Source organism: Gossypium raimondii, chromosome 10 (assembly GCF_025698545.1).
Source record: "Gossypium raimondii isolate GPD5lz chromosome 10, ASM2569854v1, whole genome shotgun sequence".
Taxonomy (NCBI): domain Eukaryota; kingdom Viridiplantae; phylum Streptophyta; class Magnoliopsida; order Malvales; family Malvaceae; genus Gossypium; species Gossypium raimondii.
This window is the reverse complement of record NC_068574.1, coordinates 2,432,412-2,446,530: the sequence shown is the minus strand read 5'-3', so window position 1 is coordinate 2,446,530 and position 14,119 is coordinate 2,432,412. Positions and strand designations below refer to the sequence as shown.

The 14,119-nt window shown below is 34.0% G+C and overlaps 1 pseudogene; it reads left to right on the top strand.

Moving 5' to 3' along the window:
* Positions 1-5,350: 5,350 nt before the first annotated feature.
* On the top strand, positions 5,351-8,362 carry LOC105775131 (pyruvate decarboxylase 2-like; annotated as a pseudogene).
* The last annotated feature ends 5,757 nt before the right edge of the window (positions 8,363-14,119 follow it).

The following is a 14,119-nucleotide window of genomic DNA, read 5'->3' as shown; positions in this document are numbered from 1 at the left end:
GAATGATAGTCAAAGTCTGACATCCCTAATAATCATGTTTTAAACAATGTTGATGTTTTCTTTCTCCAATTTGTAAAAAAAAAAACGAGCTTTCCAATAAAATTGCAAGCGAAAAATAATAATTAAATTTCTTTCTCCAATTATTGTGAAAAAATTCAATTAAATTCCTTTTAATTTTTTTCAGCTAATTAAGCTCTTCAACTCAAAAACTTGATCGATTGAATGTTTACTGTTAAATTTAACCCGCAACTATTAATTTTTAATAGCCTTTTTAACATGGGCTTTAACGATTGATGAGTAACTATTACTACACCAAAACAGACTTTTAGCGACGTTTTTTAAGCCTTTCGCGGTGCTTTTTAGCGCAGCTAAAAGTATTTGCGGCGCTTTTGTAAAAAATACCGCTATTGACATCGTCGCTAATGTTCCCAGCGTTTTTAGAAATAAACGTCGTTATAGATCATGACTTTTAGCGGTGCTTTTCCCACAAACGCCGCTATAGATCATGACTTTTAGCGGCGCTTCTCCAACAAACGCCGTTATAGATCATGACTTTTAGCGGCGCTTCTCCCACAAACGCAGCTATAGATCATGACTTTTAGCGGCGCTTTTCCCACAAACGCCACTATAGATCATGACTTTTAGCGGTGCTTTTTTTATAAACGCCGCTAAATAACACGACCTTTAGCGGCCTTTTTTTAAAAAACGCCACTAATTTTGGTAGATTTGTATTATAAAAATTTTCACATTTTCAGCCCTTCTGTAGCATAGAAACCAGCCAAAAGAAACAAATTTAAATAATATTTCAAATTAAACGAATGATGTATAATATAAATATCAATAAATGAAATATAATTCATATTATTCTTAAAATAATGTTAAAAGTTAAAATGATAGAAATATTTATACGATAGTCTAAGATGGTGGATGTTGCAACTGCTGAAACATCTTTATCATAGCGGCGTTTTTAAAAAAGCACCGCTAACGCTACCAAAGCTCAACATAAAACGATGGCATTGTACTTAGTTTTATGCTCGAACTATAGCGTCATTTTTCGAAAAACGCCGCTAACGCTCGATCTATAGCGGCACTTTTTCAGAAACGCAGCTAATGCTAGCCTTATAGCGGCATTTTTTTAAAAGCGCCACTAATGTGCAATCTATAGTGGCGTTTTTATCCAAACGCCGCTAAAAGTGCCGCTAAAAGTGCCGCTAAAAGCCTGTTTTGGTGTAGTGCACATTTTTGTTGGCATTACATCCCATGTAAGATCCACAGCTGAAGTGTGAAAATCGAAGAACTAGGGCTTCGAAGGAAACATACGTTTGAGAGAGAAAAAAAACACAAATGATACCAAAATGATATAATAACACAATTTTAGGTTAATTTATCCTGAAAAAAATAATTAAGAAAGTATGTTAATTTTTTAAATTTTATTCATCTATATTGTTTTTGGAGAGAGAAAGCAAAATTTGTCCTACAAATTTACAGAAATTAATTGTCTAAAAATGTTTTTTTTCTTACGATTGGAAATTATTTTTTATCCGTGTTTGAGATAGACATAGTTTTTTTTATGGAATGTTTGAATTTACGGTGGTGTTGTAGAGCTGAGTGGCCTACAAATTTCATCTGCCATGTGAGTATGAAGCCATCACCTAGGAAGCCAAATCGCATTGCAACTCAAGGTCTTAGTTGACGGCGATTATACGATCTGGGGTTCAAGTTTACAAAAGTTATGCTGTCAAAGGATGAAGCATAAATGGGGCCCCAATTGGCAATGATTATGCAAGCACAACAAATAATTTTTCCTCGTCAGAGGAGGATGATTTATAAAACCTAAATAGGCCTACAAAGAAGAAAAACACAATAACCTTTTAGTATAATCAATTATTTCGTTTTATCCATATCCACCAAAAGCGGTGACTACCTTTATATTTTGGTCACTTGAAATGGAATCATGATTTTGGAAGCAAGAATTTATATTTTGGTCTAGTTTTGTGTGGTCTGCTTTTGACTGTGGTAGTGTTGGTTTGGTTTCATGTTGCTGTTGTTTTTGTCTGTATGCTTTTCCTCTGTTGTTTAGATTTTCTTTTTAATAATAATGAATCTTGCCTATAGAAAAAAAAAACTCTGGTTGATCAGGTTGTTTTAATATTCTTCTTAATCATCTCTCTTATCATACCTTTAAAACAAATCATCTAATCCGTTTTATAGGTTATTTCGGCATAATAATTTGGTAATTTCATTATATTTTGGCATTTTGTAGTTTCTATTTTTAAGAAAAATTGTAAAATATATTATAATTTTAAAATTTTAAAATTCTTATAAATTTCAAATAATTTTTACATTTTTAATCTTTTAAAATTTTAAATGATTTTCACAATTTTTAAAATTTTAATAATTTTATAAATCTTTAATATGTTCAAATATTTTTATAATTTTAATAAGTCTTAAAAAATTTAAATAATATTTTTGCAATAATATCATTAATATCATTAATTTTATAAAGTTTTCTTAACATTTTTACAATAATATCATTAATTTCAACTATTTTCTTTTCATTGTAATTTTCAATTTTATAATTTATATATTTTTTAGGTTATATATTTCTGAATTTTTTATATTTTTTAATGCGCAAATATATAAAAAAGAAATCACATTTGTAATGCTTTTGGGTGTTTAGGGTTTACTCCTTTTTGTTTGCAGACAACAGTGGTTTTCGTTTGTTATTCCTTTGGGTGTTTAGGGTTTCATTGCTTTCTCATTGAAGACAATACTGGTCTTTGTTTGTAATGCTTTTGAGTGTTCGGGGTTTACTCTTTTTTATTTGCATACAACAGTGGCTTTCGTTTGTTATGCTTTTGGGTGTCTAGGGTTTCATTGCTTTCTCATTGAAGACAGTACTGGTCTTTGTTTGTAATGCTTTTGAGTGTTTGGGGTTTACTCTTTTTTATTTGCACACAACAGTGGCTTTCGTTTGTTATGCTTTTGGGTGTTTAGAGTTTCATTGCTTTCTCATTGAAGACAACAGTGGTCTTTGTTTGTATTGCTTTTCGGTGTAGCCCGGTTTTGTTAGTGTTTTTCTTTTCCTATGCCGGTGAGATTTTATCGAATAAAAAGGATCTGAGACCAATTTGAAAACAATTGTACGCAACATTATTTGAAGTTAAAATAACCTGAATAGGATCAAATCGACATGAAATAGAGAACGAAGTTATCCAGTCTTTATAAAGCATGCACAGCAAAGCTACAAGCCCACAAACAAAGTTTTAGAATATAGAGAGGAGAAAATAAATAATAATGGCTAGTTCTTCGATAGCATCTTGTTGGGGGGGAGCTTAGTGGTGAGAAGAATTGGGAGGGTCTGTTGCACCCTCTTGATCTTGAACTCCGCCGCTATCTTATTCACTATCTTCAAAGGGACGCAGCTGCCGCTGATGCTTTCAACGGGACCAAAGCATCAAAGGGTTTTGCCCTTAGTCTATACCCACCTGACCAGCTTTTCGCTAGGGCTGGGAAACCCATATCATTATAACGTAACCTACTTTATATGGGGTAAAACTCAACGAGGATAATAGCAATATAAAGTGATCTCAAAACAATAAGAAAGAAAAAAAAAAGATTTTACATGGAAATTCTTTCGGAAAAAAATCATAGGAAGAGAAGAAAAAAATTCATTAATGCTGAAAATAAAATGATACAAAAAGAGTTGCGACTACACCTATATAAAGGTTGAAAAATCTTATTCTAATCCAAGTCAAAAGATGAAATTTTAACAAAAATTCAATTTGCTCTTTGATCTAATGTATGGACTAATTTGTCCCTTTTTTAATAAAACAAGTAAAATCCAATCCAACTCCTAATACAAACTACAATACAAAGGAGGGTCGAAATCAAAATTTTGTTTATAAGGGGCTGGAATTAAATTATAATTTTTATGATATTAAAAATGTAGTTTCACCATTTTAATAGTCTATATATTGACTAAATTATCCATAAATACCGAAAATTTTTAAAATTTACTGTATTAGACCATTTTTGGAAAAAGAGGTGGCAGCAAAAAAAATTTTAAAATCCAATTTATATATTTTTCGTCTAATTCTGGAAATACATGTGAAAATACGACAGGGTGAAAAATTTATAAGAAATGATTCATCGAAATAATGAGTCACCATTGATATTGACATATCCAAGATCGCCAAATGTTTAGGATTTCCTCTATTCAATCCTTTTCCTTCTTCTTGTTGCCGGATATCTCGTTTGTACACATCTTCTCTTTGTTTCCCAAGCCTATGGTGAGTTACAGACAGAGTTCGAAAAGGTTAAATATTTGATGATTCTATCATACATGATTGAGTTGCGAAAACTTCTGGATAGGTATCCTATATCTAAACTGAATTCTTTCTAGTTAAAGAATCTCTTTCTAGTTGCTCTAGAACAATTAGGAGATTCTCTAAAAGAAATACAGGGTTCTGCTTTTGGCGGCAACATGTAATGGGGTGGTGGTCTCGCTTATGGGGTCAAATCAATATGTTCTAAGAAGAAATATTTGAATATCAATCTCATCGATATCATCGATCTCATAAGTATCATACCAAATTCCATCAATCGAATCATTTTTCAAGAAACACAAGGCATCTAAGTCATACAAGTAAAGAGATCTATTCATCGATAAGAAAAAGAAAAAACGTGAGCGGTGATTGGATTGATGAGAAAATAGATCCTGGGTAGCGAACAGTGATTCAATTGATGATAAAGAAAGAGAATTCTTGGTTCAGTTCTCTACCTTAACGACAGAAACAAGGATTGATCAAATTCTATTGAGTTTGACTCATTGTGATCATTTATCAAAGAATGACTCTGGTTATCAATTGATTGAACAACCGGGACCAATTTACTTACGATACTTAGTTGACATTCATAAAAAGTATAGTGTTGCCTTAGGAAGTGGCGGCACAAAAAAATGAATTTTTTTCCTCGTATTATTTTTGTAATTATAAAACAATAATTGAGTATTTGTTAGGTGGTGTCATCGTGGGAAGTGGAGATTTACACGGTAAAAACTAGATCACTTTCTCAATAATCTAATACTAAGATATATAATTTTCATAAATTTTAAAATTTTTTGAGTTATTTATTTAAAGCCTCCATAGAAACTAGAAACCAAATCCCCCCGGTCCACTCTCAGAGAAAACACCGCCCCTGTATCATTTTTCCTTATAAATTCAACTATTTTCCACTTCACCTCACATTCACATTCAAACTATTTCCCTTTTTACTTCCAGACTTAGCCCAAAACAAAAAGTTTTCTCTGCATTTTTCTTCGCCAGATTTACTATTTCTTTTTATTTGAAATGATACCAAGATTGGATCACTTGACAACTGCAAGCCTGCTTCCAACGACGTTTGCTCTCCCGCAAACGGCACCGTTTCCACCATTCAAGGTTCCGTTTCCCCCGCCGTTGTCAACTGCTCTAAAGCCACTCTGGGCGGCCACTTGGCTAAGCGGCTTGTTCAGATCGGTGTGAACGATGTTTTCTCTGTTCCCGGTGATTTCAACTTGACTTTGCTTGACCATTTGATTGCGGAGCCTGGGCTTAAACTCATCGGCTGCTGTAACGAGCTCAACGCTGGGTACGCCGCTGATGGTTACGCTCGATGACGTGGCGTTGGTGCTTGCGTTGTCACATTCGCCGTTGGTGGGTCAGCGTTTTGAATGCCATCGCCGGTGCTTACAGTGAGAGTCTCCCTCTTATCTGCATTGTGGGTGGACCCAACTCCAATGACTATGGAACTAACCGGATTCTTCAACACACTGTTGGCTTGCCTTATTTTAGTCAAGAGCTCAGATTTTTCCAGACTGTTACTTGCTATCAGGTTATATTCTCTCCTTTCTCCTGTTATTAAATACTATTGCTGTTGTTTTTAGTTTCATCAGGAAGATGCTAAATATGGGGTCTTTGGTTTTCTCTAGGCTGTGATTAATAACTTGGAGGATGCTCATGAAATGATCGACACAGCTATTTCAACTGCTTTGAAAGAAAGCAAGCCTGTTTATATCAGCATCGGCTGTAACTTGGCTGCAATTTCTCATCGCACTTTTACCCGCGAGCCCGTTCCATTTGTGCTCTCTCCGAAGTATGCTTTTTCCTTCTCTTTACAAGTTTAAGATTGTTCAGTGATTAATTTTCACGTCAAGTAATTCCTTTTTTTTTTTTCTTAATGGGTGTAGATTAAGTAATAAATAAGATGGGATTAGAGGCGGCGGTGGAGGCAGCTGCAGAGTTCTTGAACAAGGCCGTGAAACCCGTTTTGGTCGGTGGACCAAAGCTACGTGTTGCCAAGGCATGCGAGGCTTTTGTTTAGTTGGCTGATGCTGGTGGCTACGCCGTGGCGGTAATGCCATCGGGTAAAGGGCTTGTCCCTGAGCATCATCCTCATTTCATTGGGACGTATTGGGGAGCTGTTAGTACTGCATTTTGTGCTGAGATCGTTGAATCTGCTGATGCTTACTTATTCGCTGGACCTATTTACAACGATTATAGCTCTGTTGGGTGCTCTTTGCTTCTTAAGAAAGAGAAGGCGATTATTGTGCAGCCTGATCGGGTGGTCATTGGTAATGGGCCTGCATTTGGGTGTGTTTTGATGAAAGACTTCCTTAGAGAACTTGCTAAGAGGCTTAAGCACAATAATACTGCTTATGAGAATTACCATAGGATTTTTGTTCCTGAGGAACAACCTTTGAAGGCAGCACCTAAAGAGCCTTTGAGAGTCAATGTTTTGTTCCAACATATACAGAAGATGCTTTCTGGTGAAACTACCGTGATTGCTGAAACTGGGGATTCTTGGTTTAACTGCCAGAAGCTGAAGTTGCCTGCAGGATGTGAGTGAGTATTAGGGAAGGAGCTTTTTATGTTATGATTTAAAATCCAAAGATGGTTTTTTAATTTGATATTGAACTCAAAAACTATTGCGCAGGTATGAATTCCAAATGCAATATGGATCAATTGGGTGGTCAGTTGGTGCCACTCTTGGATATGCACAGGCTGTTCCAGAGAAATGGTCAGTTGGTGCCACTCTTGGATATGCACAGGCTGTTCCGGAGAAACGTGTCATCGCCTGCATTGGTGATGGTAGTTTCCAAGTACGTACTGTCATTTTGGCCAGTAGTTATAATATTTTTGCGTGAAAAAACATATGCACAGTGTAAACTATAAAAACAGTTGTTTTTTTTATATTTTAATTATTTATATTTGAAATATTACGTTTTAATCACTAATATTATCGTTTTGTTACGAAATTGTCATTCTACCATTAAGCTTTATTACCTCTCTAATAGCGGTCCTACGTGGCAGTCCAAATAGGTTTTAAATGCCAGCTTAGATGTTCAACGTGGCAGTCCAAATAAAACTTATTTAATTAAAAATATTTTTTCATTCCAGCAATTGAACATCTAATTTAGCATTTAAAACCCATTTGGACTGCCACGTAAGATCGCTGTTAAGGAGGTAATGGAGTTTAACGGTAAAATGACTACTTCATAACAAAACGATAACGTAAGTGACTAAAACGTAACATTTCAAACATAAATGACTAAAATGTAATCTAAGACAAATAAAAGTGGCTATTTTTGTAGTTTATCCTAAATTGATTCACATGTGCATAATGTTCTTGCTTTGGGTACATCTTCATAATGTTGGTGGTGATTGGTTCAATAGGTGACCGCACAAGATGTGTCCACAATGCTGCGATGTGGGCAGAAGACCATAATTTTCCTCATAAACAATCGTGGGTACACCATTGAAGTAGAGATTCATGATGGACCATACAATGTGATCAAGAAATGGAACTATACTGCCTTGGTTGATGCAATTCATAATGGTGAAGCCAAGTGCTGGACAACCAAGGTGAGTCAAATTCAAACCCCGTACATTGCTTGAATGAATTAAATAAAGTTCCTGACATTGATAAAATTGCTTGATATAATACTAAAAATTTTGATATTGTTTCAGGTATTTTGTGAGGAAGAGCTCGTAGAAGCAATAAAGACGGCAATGGGAGCCAAGAAGGACTGCTTATGCTTCATTGAAGTGATAGTTCACAAGGATGATACTAGCAAAGAGCTGTTGGAGTGGGGCTCCAGGGTTTGTGCTCCGAGTAGCCGACCCCCAACTCCTCAGTAAATTCTTGGCCCTGCCATCAGCACATGATGCTTTATGCTTTGACCTATTTAAGTTGATGAAAATTTATGGTATGAATGCTGAGTTAAAAGCTGGGTTTTTCAACATTTTTCCAAAATTTGCGGAGTGCTTGATCATATTTGTGTACATTCACTTTCAATGTCGTTTCCGGTAATGAATGCTATGTTCTGGTTTTATATCTCGTTTGTCTTTTGTTAACAATTTGATGAGTAGTGTAAGGTACCATTTTGCATATGATAAAGGTGGAAAGGCAATAGGTAGTATCGAATTGAATAAAAAAATTTCGAATTAATTGAGTTGACAAATTTTATTTTATCATCATATCTCGATTTGAAATTTTCTCGAATATGAGTTGAGTAAAATAAAATTCGAGTTGAATCGAATCGAGTTAAATTATTCGAGTTAAATTAAAAATTAAACATGTTAAATTAAAATCTTGTTATAATATAATTAATTTCATGTTGGAGCACATAAATTTGAAACCATATATGTTTGAAAATTTTTCAAAACAAAATAATATAAATTTAAATAATTAATTAACTTATTTAGGTCTCAAAATTATTATTTTAGAAATTTTAAATTTATTTATATATTCTTTAAAATTTTTAAAATTATTATAATTTTTAAAATATATTTTTATAAATATTTTGAATTTTTGAACGTTATTTTGAAATTATTTTTGAAATTTTGTTGAGAGATAAATCAATTTGCTCATTTTCAAAATTGACAGGGTCAAAAAAAGTATTTACACCAATTTGTTATTCGAAATATTCGAATTGTAAAATTCAACTAGATTCTAACTCAAAACTCAAATTATTAATTCGAGTTGACTCGTGTAAAACTGAATGCCGGTAATGACAATATAGAATGATTGCAAAGAAATAAGAAAGAAAAATAAAATACATATTTTACGTGGAAACCTTTTTGGGAAAAATCATGGGCAGAGGAGAAAAAAATTCACTAATGTTGAAAACCGAAAGATACAAGAGAAGCTGCGACTATATTTATTTAAAAGTTGAAAAACTTTATTCTAATCAAAGTTAAATAGAGGAGGTGTAATTCTATACAAATTCTACTTGTGTTGCATGGTTCGTATTATTTCTTTAATAGAAATTTGGGTCACACGACTCTAACAATCTCCACCTTGACACGAATTCTCAACAAACAAGTTTTTCACCACGAACTCTCAACGAACAAATTCTCCACCTCTTCCACAAAACCCTTAAAGGGGTATATATACTTCAACAATAAACACCAATCAAGTCCAAGCAATACTCAAACTTGGTTATAGGAAGTGACTTAGTCATCATATGCAGGATTATCATGAGTACTAACTTTACTCACAACAATATCACCGCGAGTAATAATATCACACACAAAATGATACTGAACATCAATGTGCTTTGTTCTCTCATGAAACATTTGATCCTTCATAAGAAAGATGGTACTCTAATTATCACAAAACACTATACTGATATAAAGGTCTTTATTGAGTTCACCAAAAAGTCTATTTAACCAAATAGCTTCTTTACAAGCCTCAGTAATAACCATGTTCTCGGCTTCAGTAGTAGACAAAGCAACTATAGTCTGTAAAGTGGCTTTCCAATTGGTTGCGCAACCCCCAATAGTAAAAACATACCCTCTGGGAGATCTTCTTTTATCAAGATCTCCAATAAAATCAGAATCAATATACCCAATGACTCCATCTCTAATTCTTCCAAACTATAAGGAAACATCACTAGTATCTCGTAAGTATTTAAAAATCCACTAAACTGCTTTCTAGTGTTTTTTACCGGGATTCGCCATGTATTTACTAACTGCACTAACTATATATGATAAATCTGGATGTGAGCAAACCATAGCATACATAAGAGATCCCATCGCACTAGAATATGGAACACGTAACATGTAGTCAATCTTATCATCTAATTGCGGAGACAAAGCCGATGAAAGTTTGAAATGGGCTGCTAATGGATTACTAACAGGCTTGGCACTTTGCATATTGAACCTGCAAAGAACTTTCTCAATGTACCCTTTCTAACTTAGGTATAATTTACATGCTTTTCTATCTCTGAGAATCTCCATCCCAAGTATCTTTTTTTCTACTCCAAAATCTTTTATCTCAAATTCTTTACTAAGCTGGGCTTTGACGTTTCTTATCTCTCATTTATATTTGGCTGCTATCAACATGTCATTAACATAAAAGAGTAGATATATAAAATAACCATCACTGTTTTTCTTAAAATAACCATCACTGTTTTTCTTAAAATAAACACAACTATCAAAGTTGCTTCTTTTGAAATCATGAGTAGTCATAAAATAATCAAACCTCTTGTACCACTGCCTTGGTGACTGTTTCAAGTCATAAATGGACTTTTTCAGCAAGCAAATATGGTCTTCTTTTTCTGAAACTATAAAACCCTCTGGTTGTTATATTTAAATATCTTCCTCAAGTTCTCTATGCAAGAACATTGTTTTTACATCTAATTGCTCAAGTTCCAAATCATATATGACCACAATACCGAGTAAGACTTGAATTAAACTATGCTTCATAACTGGAGAAAACACATCTGTGAAGTCTTCACTTGGAATCTGGCTGTAACCTTTTGCAACTAGCCTCACTTTATACCTGGGTTCTTCAACTTTTGAAATCCATTCTTTCTTCTTGAATACCGATTTACAGCAAACAACCTTTTTACCCTCAGGAAGCTTCACTAGGTTTCATGTTCTATTCTTATGGAACGATTTGATCTTTTCTTACATAATAAACATCCACTTTCCTAAATTTTTATAGCTAATTTACCTCAGAATAAGTAGATGACTCTTGATTTGCATTTATATGTTCAACTACATTTAAAGCATAAGCAACTAGATCAACCTCAGCGTACCTCTTTGGAAATTTAATTTCTCATCTATGTCTATTCCTGGTGATAAAATATTATGGTGAAGAAGCAACTTTACTCTGAGTTTCTGTACTAACTTGAGGAGTAAACTCTGTTGTAGATCCTGGATTAATCTGAAGCTCCACTTGCTTCACATGTGTGTTTGAACTTTGTCGGTCTTTATTGGAAGAGTTTTTAAGAGATAAGTTAGGCATCATAATAGTTTCATAAAAAATAATATCTCTATTAATCACAACTTTTCTATTTTCAAGACACCATAACTTATACCCTTTAAAACCAGTTTTATAACCAAGAAAAACACATTTAATGGATCTAGGTTTCAATTTCCCATTATCAACATGAGCATATGCAGGACAAGCAAAAAATCTTCAAATCAGAATAATTAGCAGGATTACCAAATCATACCTCTTGTGGAGTCTTTTTCTCAATGGCAATGGACAAAAATGGATTAATCAAAAAACATGTAGTAGAGGTCGTTTTAGCCTAAAACAACTTCAATAAACAAGTATTCAACAACATACATCGAACATTTTCCATGATTGTTCTATTCATCTGTTCTGCAACGCTATTTTTTTGTAGAGTATGACGAACTGTCAAGTGTCTTAGGATCCCCTCTAATTTGCACAATTAATTAAACTAATCAGAACAGAATTACAAGCTATTATCTGTGCGGAGGTGTTTTATCTGTTTTCCTGTTTGCTTCTCGATCATAGTTTTTTAAGCCTTAAACGTGGAAAGCACATCACTTTTCTGCTTTAGGAAGAATGCCCATATTTTTCTAAAAAATCATCAATGATCGTCAGCATATAATTAGCATCACCTCTCGAAAGCACTCTAAATGGTCTCCAAAGATCAGAATGAATATAATCTAACGTTCCCTTCATGTTATGGATTCCTATGGTGAATTGAACTCTCTTTTGCTTCTCAAAAATGCAGTGCTCACAGAACTTTAGTTGGTAATACCTTATCCATCAAGAAGCCCTCTTTTGCTCAATTTTTTCATGTCGTTCTCACTCATATGCCTTAGGCGCATATGCCAAAGTCTAGTAATATCATCATCTGGTAAAGAAGAGGAAGTGATGGTTGCGTTACCAACAACAGTCAAACATTGCAAAACATATAACTTGGCAGTCTTTTTCTGCCCTTTCATCACAACAAGGAAACCCTTACTAATATTCAAAACTCCAATTTTAGTTGTGTACCTGTACCATTTTGAATCAAGAGTACTTAACGAAATCAAATTTCTATTTAATTTTGGTACATGTCGTATGCCACTAAGTATTTTGACGACTCTATCGAATATCTTAACTTTGGTTGTGCCAATACATGCGATTTTACATGAAGCATTATTTCCTATCAAAATAAAACCTTCAGACACTGTTTTATATGTTGTAAACCAATCCCGATTGGGACTCATATGAAAGGTGTAACCAAAATCGATGATCCACTCCTCCCTCACTTTAGAGTTGTCTACAAAAGTAACTAGGAGTTTACCATTGTTGGAGTCTTCTACAATATCAACTTTATCAGATTGTACTAGTTGTTTTTCCTTTTGATTTGTCGCCTCCCTTTTGATTTTATTCTACAACTTATAACACTCAAACTTAATGTACCATTTCTTCTAGCAAAAGTTACAAGTTTTACCTCTGTTTAAATATCTCGATCTACCTTTAGATTTATTACGAATTTTTAATTCCTATGTCCTCCCATGATTATTATCGGTATTTCGTTCTTGTCTCCTACGAATAATGAGACCCTCTCCCTAAGAGTCGGATCTAGGCACAAGATGTTTTATCTTGTCATACGAGACTAAGAAAGCATAAACTTTATAAACTATGAGAGATTCACGGCTATAAAAAATTGTATCTCTAAAGGTTGAATAAGACGAGGGCAACGAACAAAGTAGAATTAACCCAAAATCTTCTTTATCATATTGAACCTACATTGCCTCTAGATCCGAGAGAATTTCTTTAAACACAGTTAAGTGTTCGTGCACAGACGTACATTCCTCCAAACAATGAGCATAAAGAGATTATTTTATATGTAACTTGCTAGTTAGGGTTTTCGACATGAATAGTTACTGCAGCTTTGCCCATAATGCAGCGACGGTCTTCTCATTCAACACATCCTATAGAATTTCATTCGACAGATGCAAATGTAATTGCGTTAAAGCCATTCAATCTTTATGCTTCTTCTCCTCCTCGTCAATTTCGAAGGCATCTTATCTAACCCTAGTAGGGCATCCTTCTATTCTATTTGCCTCAGAACTACCTACATCTTTACCTGCCATAACGCGAATCTGGTGTTGTAATCCAATAGCGAAATATTATACTTTATTATCGTCATTACCATGATCGAGACAAGCAACCTGAAAAGCTTTGATACAAGTTTGTAAAACTAAATGTCGATAATGGCAAATATAGAATGATCAAAAAGTAATAAAAAAGAAAAATAAAACACACAGATTTTACATAGAAACCCTTTCGGGAAAAAATCATGAGCAGAGGAGAAGAAAATTTACTAATGTTGAAAATTGAATGATACAAGAAAGTTGTGACTACATCTATTTAAATGTTGAACCTCGATCTTAAGCCTTCCACAGATCCCCTAGTTTTACCATTGTATTACTTCTTTAACAGGAATTTAGGTCACAAAACTCTAACATGCTACTACAGGTGCTGATGAAGTGGCATATTTTGGTTATATGGCGGTGGCCACTAATGAAGGAAAAGTTACTCTGGGAAGGAGGAACATTCTTGTTTCATGGAGAGGAATAATAACAATGACAGAGTAGGCTCATGTGCATGGTAGATTTTACAATATTTATACAAAGTCAAAAGAAAATTCTCCTTAGCTAAGATTAGTGCTAGGGACCAGGTAAAACTTTATACATACAGACATACAGATTTATATAAGTCATAACAATTCGTTGTGTTACTAATGGTTGCCAAGTCTATAAAGGGGTCTAGGAACTAATGGACAAGTATCAAAACGAGGAGGTGAGCATAACTATAATGG